Source organism: Salvelinus alpinus, chromosome 5 (assembly GCF_045679555.1).
Source record: "Salvelinus alpinus chromosome 5, SLU_Salpinus.1, whole genome shotgun sequence".
Classification (NCBI taxonomy): domain Eukaryota; kingdom Metazoa; phylum Chordata; class Actinopteri; order Salmoniformes; family Salmonidae; genus Salvelinus; species Salvelinus alpinus.
In genome coordinates this window covers 88,904,490-88,920,138 of record NC_092090.1, presented here as the reverse complement: position 1 = coordinate 88,920,138, position 15,649 = coordinate 88,904,490, and the positions used below count along the sequence as shown (strand labels likewise).

Below are 15,649 nucleotides of genomic sequence, written 5' to 3'. Positions count from 1 at the left end.
TGCATGCAAAACATCAACCACACAGGACGGAGAGGAGAGGAAAGGAGGGGTAGCAAAGGGAGTCGATGGCTAACGATACCTGCTTTCAAGGACTGTCTGCACATGAGGGATCAGAATAAAACATGGAGGGTAGCTAACTGGAGTAGAATAGAGTGAAACTATCGTATGTCAAAACCCTCCAAGCTGACGAACACAGCAACACTGTCACAGGTGAATCAGAAGGAGAACTGACATGAATACTAATGCGCTTCCTGTTGACCCCTTGACCCCTAAGCTTGTATGACCAAGGGCATTGTGGAGAAGTGCTTAGGGAACAAGATAATACAATGTTACAGCTCTCATTCATTAAAAATCCACTGCCCACTGATGACCCATCCTCTATCAGCATATGTTTAGCCGCAGTTATACCCAGGTTTATGAGTTCTGTATGAATTAATGATGTATTACCAGGGTTGGGTAGGTTACTTTTTGTTTAAGTTACAAGTTATCTGTCCAAAATTGTAATCAGTAACGTAACTTTTGGATTACTCAAACTCAGTAACGTGATCTGATTACATTCCGTTACTTTTAAATTACTTTCCCCTTAAGAGGCATTAGAAGAAGACAAACATGTATGTTACCAATTGAACGACATCTATTGCAGGATAAATCAATGTTAAAGTTTACATTGCTGGCCATTTATAGATGTTCAATTTTACTTAATTGGTTGGTTATGTTGATTTCTTCTAACCTAACCCATCACTTTCTACTACATATAATAATACAATTAAATGATATATTTACATTAAAAACCAAAGTCTATCAGAATTCCAGTCATTCCAATAACTGTTATACCCCTTGGTCTTCAAGAATAGGACTTGGAAATATGGAAGTATAGATTAGCCAAATTGTTTTACCTGAGCATGACCCCAAAACTAAGGACTTATTAGCCAGTCCTACTCTGTTGTTTATGATTGTGTTGTCATGGAGGACTGATTGGGCTCATTGATTTGAGTTGAAAAACAAATGCTGTGCTCATGGAATGGCATGCTTTGCTAAGAGTGTACAAAGCTGTCATCAAGGCAAAGGGTGGCTACTTTGAAGAATCGGAAATCTAAAATATATTTTGTTAACACCTTTTTGGTTACTACTTGATTCCTTTTGTGTAATTGATGTCTTCACTATTATTCTACAATGTAGAAAATAGTAAAAAATAAGAAAAACTCTGGAATGAGTAGGTGTCCAAACTTTTGACTGGTACTGTATATATAATGTATAAATCAAAAAATAAATGCAGCAACTACAGACTGCCCCTTTAAGTCTATCAAAAGTGTACAAGTTTGAGCATGTGTTCATTAGGCCTATGGATTTTTTATCAGCATGAATTAGATTGAGCAATAAAAGCCCCACTTTTATTCCATAGGCTTGGATTCGCACTATGCAGCTGTTGCGAGAGAGCATATTTCAATGTCTGTCCACTGGTTTAAACAATGCTTGATAGGCAGCTTAAACTTCTTGAATATTACAGTTACCGTTTTTTTGTAATCCCTTACATGGGTTTTGGGGCAGCAGGGTAGCCTAGTGGTTAGAGCGTTGGACTAGTAACCGAAAGGTTGCAAGTTCAATTCCCCGAGCTGACAAGGTACAAATCTGTCGTTCTGAACAGGCAGTTAACCCAATGTTCCTAGGCTGTCATTGAAAATAAATAAAAAATCTTAAACTGACTTGCCTAGTTAAAGGTACAAAATTAAAAATTGATGTAAAGCTTGATTATCAATGTCTGATTGTCATTCTCAACCTACTGTCAGCCACATCCTCTCCTCACCTGAGAAGGGTGTAATTGCAGACTGTAATTAGGGTTATTTTCTAATATTGGGCGTTTCTTGATATCAAGTTACACCCATTGATGCTCGCCATTAGTCCGTGGCCGTTTCGTTCACGTCACCATTGGTCCGTGGTGAAAGAAACGGCCACGGAGCAATGGCAATAATCAAGGGTGGAACTTGATATCAAGAAAAGCCCGATATCAGAAAACACCCCTACAGCTGTCAACAACTGTTTCTGTCCCTGACGTGAAAGAAACAGCCACGGACAGCCATCAATTGGTTTCTCCAGTGTAGCTAAGCCTAACCCTTTTCCTAACCTTAATATCATTTTGCAAACCTGCTACACTAATTCGCCTAACCTGCCAGGTTGATTATCCTAACCTGATTTGTAAAAAAAATCATCTGTGTCGAGAAACCACAGTCTCATAACATTGGAACTGACCAATGGCACGTATCAATGGGTGTTTTCTGATATCAGGGAACACCCACATCAAGAAACACCCCGAATTGAGGTCTGCAATTACACCATATTCCCTTACCTGGCAAGACATCTCCACCTTGATGCCAGCAGGTGGCGCCAAATCCATTCTCACCCACTGACACCTTCAACAACAAGGCCCCCATGCAGGGTCCCACTCACCACACACATGCTACGGTTAGAAACAGTGGCGCTACATTGTCACTACAGTTACCATGTACAGGGTGTTGATTTCTCATACTAAAATAAAGGGATCATATGCTACAATGACTTCCCATTTGATTCACACAGTGAAGTAAATCAATTCAAACAGTGTGTGGCGTGCAGCAATACAAGGTGACAGCTACGACCTAATAGACCAAATGGCTCCATCTGAACTGTGTGTTGTAGATTGTGTTGAAGTTAACAGTGATGTGTTCTTAGATGACATAGCACTGGCACATCCACACAATCCACTACAGAGCTCTACAATCCTGCATCTGAAAAAATGCCATCTGCAAGCACAGGCATATTTTTTTTTTTACCTTTATTTAACTAGGCAAATCTATTAAGAACAAATTCTTATTTTCAATGACGGCCTAGGAACAGTAGGTTAACTGCATTGTTCAGGGGCAGAACGACAGATTTTTACCTTGCCAGCTCAGGGATTGATCTTGCAACCTTTCAGTTAATAGTCCGATACACCAACCACGTGCCTCTCTAACCACTAGGCTACCTGCATCTTCATTGGGGAGGATGGACTCATAGTAATGGCTGGAACGGAATACATTGAATGGTATCAAACATGTGGTTTCCATGTGGTTGATACCAATCCATTCACTTCATTGCAGCCATTATTATGAGCTGTCCTTCCCTGTCTACAAGACACTCGAGGGCAGGTTTAACCGTCCTCGCACTGAGCATGTTAGAAAAAGGTGGCGTGCTATCATGCAAACCTTTACATGACCAATGTTGAGGTTTCCTGGTAAAATTGGCCTCGCAAGTGCAACAAGAAAACCAGCAGAGCATAGGTCAAAACCGCTTGGAAAATAATGAAGGAATATATCTCTGTCCTGTTAAATCACTCCGCAGGCTTTCTGACTGGTTCAGTAGTCACGACACACATAACAAACCTACTTCTCATACGTCTCTCTCTTGCACTCTCTCTCTCTGCTCAGTAAAACAGGTCTAATTGCAGGTTCTCTTCCTCCACTGTTTGAGTTGTCCCAGCAGAGCTGAGGATACAGAGGATCAGAAAGACGGAGAGAGAGAGGACGGTAATTTAAACTGTACAGTGGAAGAACAGTCACCCAGATGATTAGGTAGAGAACAGAGGGATAATGGTTCATTAGAAATGTGTTGCTTAAAAAGAGAATGAATCCAGGTGAATTGTGTTCCCTACTCTCACTACATACCCAATAATGTGTTGGTATAGCTTGTAATGCTACAGGGGTTTTGTTAACCCCCCCTACACTGTTTGCTGTTTTACTTTGATTGGTATAAACAGAAACAAATTGAATCCACCGGCCCAAGAGAAGTGGAAACACACACAAACAAAACCACAGTAGGTAGCCAATAACAAAAGGTCGTTGCAGAGAGCTGTAGAGCCACAAATCACAGAATAGTGATGAGAGAAGATGATGTAGCAGAAGATGCAGGCTGTGAAGGGCTGGGGCTTGCTCATGGAGAAAGACAGAACGACTCCTGGGGTAGGTTATAAACAACCGTTTTCTCTGTGACAGTGTTCTACAAGGGATCTAGTCCACCCAGCCCAGCCAGACAAAACAACCATAATTCATGCAGTTGCCATTCTAGGAACACAAGACATATCTCAAAAACCTTGGCTTATTTAAATCGTGTCCATGTTACCACGCACTATGTAGGCTTTGATACACTAGTGGACTACATCCCTGACATTATAATTCCTGAGAAGGCACAGCTACGATCAGGGCCAGACTACCATATTTTGCCATGGTGCAGAGAGAAAGACTTGCAGTTTTAGAATGCTATTCTACACTTTCGACACTTTGTCATGAGGCAGGAATTTTTCTTGGTGTTTTATAGCTCATCTCATGCTTTTGGTCACATTTTCCCATGAGGCTGAGAGAAAATGTTTTAAAGCTAATTTCCTACAATTCTACACGTTGCTACCATATGCTATCTGTGCTGCTACTGCTAGTAGTGCTAACCCTGTCCTCGGCTAGCCCTCTGTGCTGCTACTGCTAGTAGTGCTAACCCTGTCCTCGGCTAGCCCTCTGTGCTGCTACTACTAGTAGTGCTAACCCTGTCCTGGGCTAGCCCTCTGTGTGGTGCTGCTAGTAGGGCTAACCTTGTCCTGGGCTAGCCTCTGTCTGATTCATGCTAGTCACAATGATATTGAAGTTGTCTCCAAGCGGAACCAGCAATGCTTCTGTTCTACATAGGCCTTTAATAACACTATAGTTGTCTTAATTAACCCACACGTGATTTATGGAACCGCTGCTGTCCCACCCAATTATGTATTTAAACCCTAGATTGTCCATGCTATGTTTTGGCCATTGAGAGGCTTTGAAGCCACCGGTCTGCCATATTGGCACTCCCCAGTAAGAGCAGTCTTCCATAGGAATTCATGGAATTCTACAGTGTTTATATTAAATGTTAAGGACAAAATTACATGTACTTAAGTATTTTTTGTTGTAGTGGGGACAGTAACACTAGTACTCAAAACAATTATACTTTAAGGAAAAAATTTATACATTTGAAATGTTTTATGTTTAGCTCACATAATATATTTTAAAAGTATGCTTTAAGGTGTCTGTAATAGAATACACTTCTCAAAAACTCATGTAGACATTAATAAATGTATTTCTATAGCTTCCAAAGTATTTTTTACCATTGAGGAGGATTACCAAGATGGCTGCAAGGGGGCTTCAATACAGCACCCCCTGCCAGTCATCCAGGGTATATACACATCCCTGGTCCCACCAACTGCCTGTCTCTCATATTAATCTCTCCTCTTCAGTTTGCCACTTTGCATACAGCCTGGGAAAGGAGAGGTGGTGAGGAATTGTCATATTGGAGTAAGGATAAGGAGGGACACACTGGATAAACTAGACTGATACCATGACCAATCAGTTGCGACTGTGTAGGGTATACAATATACCCCCTCTTTTTATGTTGTTCACCACTTGACCTGGTCATAAGTGAGATTTAAACCATTGAGACAGTAGTGTGGGTAAACCCTATAGCCTAATCCTAATGACGGGTGCTCTACCCTTTACTTTAGTCTACATGCAAGTGCTTTCTCTGGTAGACACTTTGAAATAGAACACCATTGAGAAACAGGTGGACTGATAGGTCAATTAAATGATATCCCTTTTTAATTAATAGAACAATGACTGGCCAAGAAATCCAGCGGTTCGTAACTCACAGTGGGATCAATACTGTGGCTTTTTAGGTCATTATCTGTGGCAGTTGCCCTGGAGATGAAAGACACTGATAAAGACTGAAGACCTCTCTCCAGGGGCGCTGTAAAGTGCACGGTCGAAACCGGTGCGGCTGCTCCACAGGGCATTCAATAAACCCTTTCTCCCACAAAAATATGACAATACTCAAATGAATTCAATCAATGGGAACAGACACACAGAGAGAGAGAAAGCAAGATAGTTCTGCAAGGGTATTAGTATAAGCACATTCACAAAAGGAGACATGACCACACAAATGTACAGCTGTGCTGTAGTAGACAAAAGTTCCATAGCAGACAAACAGAGAGACAGGCAAACAGAGAGACAGGGGCAGTGTCCCAGGTGCGAACAAAACATCCCACAGAACACGCTGTTGTACAATTACAGATGCACCCAAGCAGACACTCAATCTGCAACACCTGGCCATTTAAATACAAACTATGCTTCTATATCCGGAATTTGAATTCCTGGTTTTATCTAATTCTGGTAATGTCAAACAGGCTTTTCCAACGAGGTAAAACACACAAACAGATATGGTCACTCCAGACTGGCAGAGAAAGCGTCTCATGATCATCATTCATACTGAGACTATGATCATATTGAAAGCAAACAATGTACTATATGCATGCTTCCTCTTTGGGCCTCATTTGCAACTGCATTCAATACTCATCTGGTGAGTGGAGCTGTCTTCATTGATCTGCAAATGGATTTTGTTGGATTGTCACTTGGGAAAAGTAAAGGTTCTGCTGCCGGTTTGTCTGCTGAATGTTTACTGCCCACCAGTGTCTTGTTCCCATGTCCATGTTGTCTGGTTTCATCCATGGAAATGGCTTCTGATGTCTGCTATTTTCCTATCCTGTGGCTGTTAAATTTAAAGTGGAGAGGTTTTGGAGCGTTGAGTTTGGAGCGGTGTGTTGAGTTTGTAAGAGACTATAAAACAAAATACTATTTTAGCTTGTCAACCTTTCAAACGGGACTGAAAAATAGGGACATTTTATTAACTTGATGAGGTAAAATAACTACCTATTTCTGCTCTGCCAAGATGGATAGATTCACCAGTATTTTGGAACCCAACACTGGCAAACTCCCCAAAACTATAAAGAAACAGTAAGAGGAATATCTTCAACTTTTCCTTTGGATTTTTGGGTAGAGTAGCTATCAAACGGACACTTTTACAAAAAAATAAAATTTGTCCTTCAAGAAAATATAAACTCAAATAACCACGCTGATTCAACGCTTCAAGATTTCTTCAATCGCGTGGACTGGGATATGTTCCGGATAGCCTCAGACAACAACATTGATGTATACGCTGATTCGGTGAGCGAGTTTATTAGCAAGTGCATCGGTGATGTTGTACCCATGGTGACTATTAAAACCTTCCCCAACCTGAAACCGTGGATTGATGGCAGCATTCGTGCAAAACTGAAAGCGTGAACCACTGCATTTAATCATGGCAAGGCGACGGTAAACATGACCAAATACAAACAGTGTAGCTATTCCCTCCGCAAGGCAATCAAACAAGCTAAGCATCAGTACAGAGTAGAGTAGGGTCGCAATTCAACGGCTCAAACACGAGACGTATGTGGCAGGGTCTACAGTCAATCACGGATTACAAAAAGAAAACCAGCCCCGTCGTCTTGCTCCCAGACAAACTAAACAACTTCTTTGCTTGCTTTGAGGACAATACAGTGCCACTGACACAGCCGGCTACCAGAACCTGCGGGCTCTCCTTCACCGCATCCAACGTGAGTAAAACATTTAAACGTGTTAACCCAAAGCTGCAGGCCCAGACGGCATCCCTAGTCGCGTCTTTAGAGCATGCGCAGACCAGCTGCTGTTCCAGTCTGCTGTTCCCACATGCTTCAAGAGGGCCACCATTGTTCCTGTTCCCAAGAAAGCTAAGGTAACTGAGCTAAACGACTATTGCCCCGTAGCACTCACTTTCATCATATGAAGTGCTTTGAGAGACTAGTCAAGGATCATATCACCTCCACCCTACTAGACCCACTCCAATTTGCTTACTGCCCCAATAGGTCCACTCATAGGACTTCATGTTACACAATACATATATGTTTTGTTCGATAAAGTTCCTATTTATATCCAAAACCCTGTGGAGCTTCATCTCCACAGCCATAAACAACCTCATCAGCTAATGGGCTATATATCCCACTGCTTATGTTGTGTCTTAGTCGGGAAGTTGTTTTATCTGCTGTCCAGGGTGTAGGGAAGTTGTTTTATCTGCTGTCCAGGGTGTAGGGAAGTTGTTTTATCTGCTGTCCAGGGTGTAGGGAAGTTGTTTTATCTGCTGTCTAGGGTGTAGGGAAGTTGTTTTATCTGCTGTCCAGGGTGTAGGGAAGTTGTTTTATCTGCTGTCCAGGGTGTAGGGAAGTTGTTTTATCTGCTGTCCAGGGTGTAGGGAAGTTGTTTTATCTGCTGTCCAGGGTGTAGGGAAGTTGTTTTATCTGCTGTCCAGGGTGTAGGGAAGTTGTTTTATCTGCTGTCCAGGGTGTAGGGAAGTTGTTTTATCTGCTGTCCAGGGTGTAGGGAAGTTGTTTTATCTGCTGTCTAGGGAAGTTGTTTTATCTGCTGTCCAGGGTGTAGGGAAGTTGTTTTATCTTCAGTCCTGGGAAGTTTGGTTTTGGTATTGTAAACATTACGAATGGGTGTATGGGTTTGTTGTTGGTCTTTATGTATATGTACGAGTATATGTGGAAATTAATTTCCTCTTTGGAAGACAAAAAATATATAATCTAAACACACACATGCACGCACACACACAGTCAAACAAACAGAAACTGAGACCGGATCAACCCTGGGCTGGAGAAAACCCTCATACAGAGAGACAGACAGAAAAAGGTTTGTTTGTGTGAGCATGGAGGGCAGGGGAGGGGTGTGTGTGTGTGTGTGTCTGTGTGTCTGTGGATGAAGAGAAACACTCCAGGGCAAACTGAATACAACAGATGAAGAGAAGACAACATTAGTAAGCCTTAGTGTGCATTACTGCTATGTATGTCAGAGGGAATCAGTGCAGTGCTCTAAGATCTGACAGTAAAATGTGAGTCATCATCTCTAATTGTGCTGCTCATGATGAGAACTGTAGAGGACTCCTGAGCAGAGTAGGCTGGTGAAGGGAGGACGGCTCATAACAATGGCTGGAATGGACCGAATGGAATGGTATCAAACAAATGGAAAAGTAAAATCAGCAAAAAAAAGAAACGTCCCCTTTTCAGGACCCTGTCTTTCAAAGATAATTCGTAAAAATCCAAATAACTTCACAGATCTTCATTGTAAACGGTGTAAACACTGTTTTCCATGCTTGTTCAATGAACCATAAACAATTAATGAACATGCACCTGTGGAACGGTCGTTAAGACACTAACAGCTTACAGACGGTAGGCAATTAAGATCACAGTTACGAAAACATAGGCCACTAAAGAGGCCTTTCTACTGACTCTGAAAAACACCAAAAGAAAGATGCCCAGGGTCCCTGCTCATCTGCGTGAACGTGCATTAGGCATGCTGCAAGGAGGCATGAGGACTGCAGATGTGGCCAGGGCAATAAATTGCAATGTCTGTACTGTGAGACACCTAAGACAGTGCTACAGGGAGACAGAATGGACAGCTTATCGTCCTCGCAGTGGCAGACCACGTGTAACAACACCTGCACAGGATTGGTACATCCGAACATCACACCTGCGGGACAGGTACAGGATGGCAACAACAACTGCCCGAGTTACACAAGGAACGCACAATCCTTCCATCAGTGCTCAGACTGTCCGCAATAGGCTGAGAGAGGCTTGACTGATGGCTTGTAGGCCTGTTGTAAGACAGGTCCTCACCAGATATCACCGGCAACAACGTTGCTTATGGGCACAAACCCATCGTCGCTGGGCCAGACAGGACTGGCAAAAAGTGCTCTTCACTGACGAGTCGCGGTTTTGTCTCACCAGGGGTGATGTTCGGATTTGCGTTTATCGTCGAAAGAATGAGGCCTGTACTCTGGAGCGGGATCGATTTGGAGGAGGAGGGTCCATCATGGTCTGGGGTGGTGTGTCACAGCATCATCGGACTGAGCTTGTTGTCATTGCAGGCAATCTCAACGCTGTGCGTTACAGGGAAGACACCCTCCTCCCTCATGTGGTACCCTTCCTGCAAGCTCACACAGAACGCAAACCAGCTGCGTGGGTGCGCCATCGTGAGCCATCGTGCATAAATGTATTTTGTCCGATCACACGATCACGACATGCAGGTTAAAATATCGAAACAAACTCTGAACCAATTTTATTCATTTGGGGACAGGTGGAAAAGCATTACACATTTATGGCAATTTAGCTAGCTAGCTTGCACTTGCTAGCTAATTTGTCCTATTTAGCTAGCTTGCTGTTGCTAGCTAATTTGTCCTGGGATATAAACATTGAGTTGTAATTTTACCTGTAATGCACAAGGTCTTCTACTCCGACAATTAATTCACACATAAAATGGTCAACCGAATCGTTTCTAGTCATCTCTCCTCCTCTCCGTCATCCCCATGTTCATACAAATATTAACACATATTAAGTTTGCTGAAAATAAACGCAGTTGACAGAGAGGACGTTTATTTCTTTGCTGAGTTTATGACTATGAGCCTGTCATCCCCATTTAAAGTGCAACCAGTCACCACTGCTCCTCAGTCGTAGTGTGGTTAACACACTAGTCTCTGTCCTGAGAGAAGGGGCAAAATGAAGAGAACAAAGACTCAAATAAAATAAAATGTTATTGGTCACATACACGTGTTTAGCAGATGTTATTGCGGGTGTAGCGAAATGCTTATGTTTCTAGCTCCGACAGTGCAGTAATATCTAACAATTATGGGCTTAACAATTTCACAACATACACCCAATACACACAGTCTAAGTAAAGGAATGGAATTAAGAATATATAAATATATGGACGAGCAATGTCAGATAGAAGCTGTTTTCAGTTGCTCAGTCCCAGCTTTGATGCAGCTGAACTCGCCTTCTGGATGATAGCGACAGGAAAAGGCAGTGGCTCGAGTGATTGTCATCTGTCATGATCTTTTTGGCCTTCCTATGACGTCGGGTGCTGTAGGTGTCCTGGAGGGCAGGTATTTTGCCCCCGGTGATGCATTGGGCAGACTGCACCACCCTCTCTTGAGAGCCCTGCGGTTGTGGGTGGTGCAGTTGCCATACCAGGTGGTGATACAGCCTGACAGGATGCTCTCAATTGTGCATCTGTAAAAGTTTGTGAGGGTTTTAGGTGACAAGCAACATGTATTCAGCCTCCTGAGGTTGAAGAAGCTGAAGAACACTCTCTGTGTATGTGGACCATTTCAGTTTGTCAGTGATGTGTACGCCGAGGAACTTGAAACTTTCCACCTTCTCCACTTCGGTCCCGTCGATGTGGATGGGGGGGTGCTCCCTCTGCTGTTTCCTGAAGTCCACGATCAGCTACTTTGTTTTGTTGACGTTGAGTGGGAGGTTATTTTCCTGGCACCACCCAAAGCCCTCACTTCCTCCCTGTAGGCTGTCTCGTCGTTGTTGGTCATCAAGCCTACTACTGTTGTGTCATCTGCAAACTTGATGATTGAGTTGGAGGCATGCTTGGTCTTGCAGTCGTGGGTGAACAGGGAGTACAGGAGGGGGCTGAGTACGCACCCTTGTGGGGCCCCAGTGTTGAGGATCGGCGAAGTGGAGGTGTTGTTTCCTACCTTCACCACCTGGGGGCGACCCATCAGGAAGTACTGGACCCAATTGCACAGGGCGGGGTTCAGACCCAGGGCCTCGAGCTTAATGATGAGCTTGGAGGGTACTATGGCTTTGAATGCTGAGCTATAGTCAATGAACAGCATTCTTACATAGGTACTCCTCTTATCCAGATGGGATAGGGCAGAGTGCAGTGTGTTGGCGATTGCATCGTCTGTGGACCTATTGGGGCGGTAAGCATATTGAAATGGGTCTAGGGTGACAGGTAAGGTATGATCCTTGGCTCGTCTCTCAAAGCACTTCATGATGGCAGAAGTGAGTGCTACAAGGCAATAGTCATTTAGTTCAGTTACCTTTGCATTCTTGGGTACAGGAACAATGGTTGACCCCGTCAAGCAATGTAACGCAGTGGTGTTCGCTCTCTCCTCACACCACTCTGCTTGTTCTCCCTGTTCTTGGTTGTTTTTCAGAGGGATTTCCATGTGTCCTCAGAGCAGAACATCCTCCCTTTCTTCCTTGTCGTAAGTTCATTCGGACACACAGATTGCGATCAGAGCAGGGGAGACATCTGAGAAGCGGACGAGGTGCACACTAGGATGTTGGGATGTGTTGGTAACACAGTGAGTACTGTTGATACTGTGGGCTTAAACTGTCTGAAGTTGGCCTGACATGCTCAGTCAGACAGAAGGGAAAGGCTCAAATGGGAAAGGAAGGGAAAGGGGATACCTAGTCAGTTATACAACTGAATGTATTCAACTGACATGTGTCTTCCACATTTAACCCAACCCCTCTGAATCAGGGACAAGCTATCCTTCGTTACCCTCAGTATCCTTCACCAGACATTGAGCACACCTGGGAGGAGGCGGGAGTCAGGAAGAGAGAAGGGAATACTGCAATCTATCAGAGATGAGAGCTACACGCCTCCATTTCTTGAGCATTTGTCGCCCAAACTTGCACAAATGTGTTTTTCTCTGACTCATGGTGCCCAGAGACTTTCAGGCTCTAAACATCAGTCATTCACTGACTAGCAGCAGAGAGGGTCCCCAGGGTACTGAGGCTGTCAGTCATGACTCTTAATGTAACTAACTGCGATCTCTGGGAACTCCCATTTGGATCGAGCCAGGCGCTGCTCTCTCAAAGGCCCATGCATATCAGCCACTGTTCACCCATTTTCCCAGTACAGAAACCAGTCAGTATGACAGCCCTTGTAAATAACTGTTTGTCTGTGAGGTGAATGGTGACATCCCTGAAAGATGTCACCAACAAAGCGTGAGTATGTGAATGATGTGTTTGATGACATAAAGTTGTGGAGAGTGAGTTGCTAGTGTTGCAAGCAAAAACTGTACAGGCTCTTATGTCCACTTTAGTCCAGGATATAACAAATTCAGTCAACCACAGGGGGACCATTCCAAATGCAGCTTACTATAGGTTTATAATAAGGTGTGTGATTGTGGTGTGTCCTGTATACAGGAAGGCCTTCCTCCTCCTTGACTGATAAATATTTCAAATGACCCATATCAGCTGGAAACAGAGGCAGGGTGACAGTGAGTGAGTGAGTGAGTGAGTGAGTGAGTGAGTGAGTGAGTGAGTGAGTGAGTGAGTGAGTGAGTGAGTGAGTGAGTGAAACATTAAGCTCAACCAGAATCCTCTAGACTTCTCAATCACAATGAATGAAATTGAAGATAAAATCCAAACTTTAAAATTAAAGAAGGAATGCAGACCAGACAACATCAGTAATGAAATGGTGAAACTGAGCAGCCCTAAACTGGTGGACACAACTGCTTAAATGATTTATTAACTTCATACTGGTAACTGGATGTTTCCCTGTAAATGTGGAATGAAGGTTTATTACACCCATTTACAAGAAAGGAAACAAATTTGACCCCAATAACTACAGAGTGTGCAGTAATCTGGGGGAAAATATTTAACAGCATCATGAATACCAGAATTCTTTCCTTCCCAAAGAAACACAATTCCCTGAATAAATGTCAATTTGTCTTCCTCCCTAAACATCGCACCTCAGATCACATTTACTTCCTCCACACTCTCATGAATCTAAAAATCTAAAGGAACACAAGAAACAAGAACAAAGATGAGCACTAACAGTACATTTAGAAAATACTTCAATCATGATCTTTAAAGAAGAAAGTCAGATCGCAAGGAAACCACTACCAGTTACCAACAGTGGAACTACACTAAAGCACAATACCAGCTATAATGACCTGGCCTGGAGATAAACTCATCTGGGAGTTACAGCCTGGCTACAAAGGCACTGTGTGGAAAAACCAGAAGAGTGTGTTATGCTATCAAATACAAATTCAGTAATATAAATATCCCTATTATTTTGTCATTCTGACCTCAATACTACTGTATGGTAGCAAAGTATGTGGACCCATCTCTGACCCTGACTTCAGCAAATGGAAAAAAGTCCCCATTGGAAAATTTCTGTTAGAATTTATCAAAAGTATTTTAGGTGTATTTTAAAACTAAACTTGATCGTTATCATTGGCAGAATATCTAAGCCTCTGTCACGAACGTCGTAATGAGGCAGAGTGGACCAAGGCGCAGCGTGATAGAAAGACATCTTCTTTATTATGAAGACGAAACAAACGAACAAAAACAACAAACCGTGAAGCTATTCAAACAAATAGTGCTGACACTAAACACTACACATAGACAATTACCCACAAAAGCCTACTGCCTATGGCTGCCTTAAATATGGCTCCCAATCAGAGACAATGAATGACAGCTGTCTCTGATTGAGAACCATTCAGGCAACCATAGACTTACCTAGACACCTACACTCAACACAAACCCATACACTCTACCAAAAACCCCTATACCATACAACCACCCCAGACGAGACAACTATACACAAACATCCCCCCGTCACACTCTGACCTAACCAAAATATTACAGAAAACAAAGATAACTAAGGCCAGGGCGTGACAGCCTCCAAGACGTAAAAAGAAGAAAAACCCTCTCAGAATACTGCCTCAGCGACCACAGTCTGGAAATTGAAAGAGGTCGACACCTTAAATCTTGGCTCCCAAGAGATCAGAGAATATGGAGGTATTGTGATTTACAGGAGCTAGAAACTGAGATGCACTTCCTGTGTTCCTGCCCAAAATATGACAACATAAGGGAAACATAGTATGCAGATATAGAAAATGATATACCAAACTTTAGACAGATCCCTGATGTGCATAAACTCCCCATCCTGCTTGGAGAGGAGAAGCAACTGCTAAGCTGGCAGCTACATTTGTCACCCTGTGACACACACAGAGATGGGATAGACTTTGCGGTTGTTAGTGTTTTTGTTATGTTTCATTGTGTTATGTTTTTCTTTTCTTTTCTTATTGAATCAATTTTACTAATTTCATTTCTATACATACTTAGACAACACTTGATGTATGCACTCTAAGTACACATCAAATAACATGTAATACACTCATACACTTATCCACACACTCCTATATGCACACACACCCATACAAAACAATGTGCACAAGTTGGTGTGATTGAATGTGTATGTGTGCACGCACAGAGACACGCACACAGCTATGTCTTACTATACTTGTGACCAACAATTGATTCTCATTCAAAATCCTATTTTCCCTAACCCTAACCACAACACCTAACCCTAATCTTCACCCTAACCCTAATTTTAACCCTAACACCTAAAACTAAAATGGGCCTTTTCACAAATGAGGACCGGCAAAATGTCCTCACTTCGCTTAATTTTCGTTGGTTTACTATTCTTGTGAGGACTTGACACCTACATTCCCACTTACATTCCATAGACGAGCTCATTGTGCCTGTTCAATGTTGTTAGACATATGCACTGCATAATCTCATTTTTTATCTGAATCTGAGAGAGAGCTATAAAGTGGAGAGACAGAGAGATTGAGAAAGAGAGAGATGAAGAGGAGAGAGAGGAGAGAGAGAGAGAGAGAGAGAGATGAGGGGATTTAATCCTCCCAGAATGAAGACTGAGCTCAGGGACAGAGAGGATGGAGACAGAGATAGAGAGTAAGAAAGTGTGAGAGTGAGAGAGATTAAAGGATATAATCCTGCCAGACAGAAGAGCTTCAGGGCTTCAACCTGAGCTCAGAGACAGAGAGGATGGAGACAGAGACAGAGAGGATGGAGACAGCTGTGTACTGATATCCTCTGAACTGAGAACATCAGATGGGGACCAACACATCTCTGGGACAGCTTTCAGCCCGTGACTGAAGTAAC

At 42.9% G+C, this 15,649-nt stretch overlaps 1 protein-coding gene across 1 annotated transcript in view; it reads right to left on the bottom strand.

Annotated features, from left to right (window-relative positions):
• The window catches only part of LOC139577178 (multiple C2 and transmembrane domain-containing protein 1-like), a 291,904-nt gene that overhangs the window by 267,689 nt on the left and 8,566 nt on the right, over positions 1 to 15,649 (bottom strand). The gene's annotated exons all lie outside the window — the stretch shown is intronic.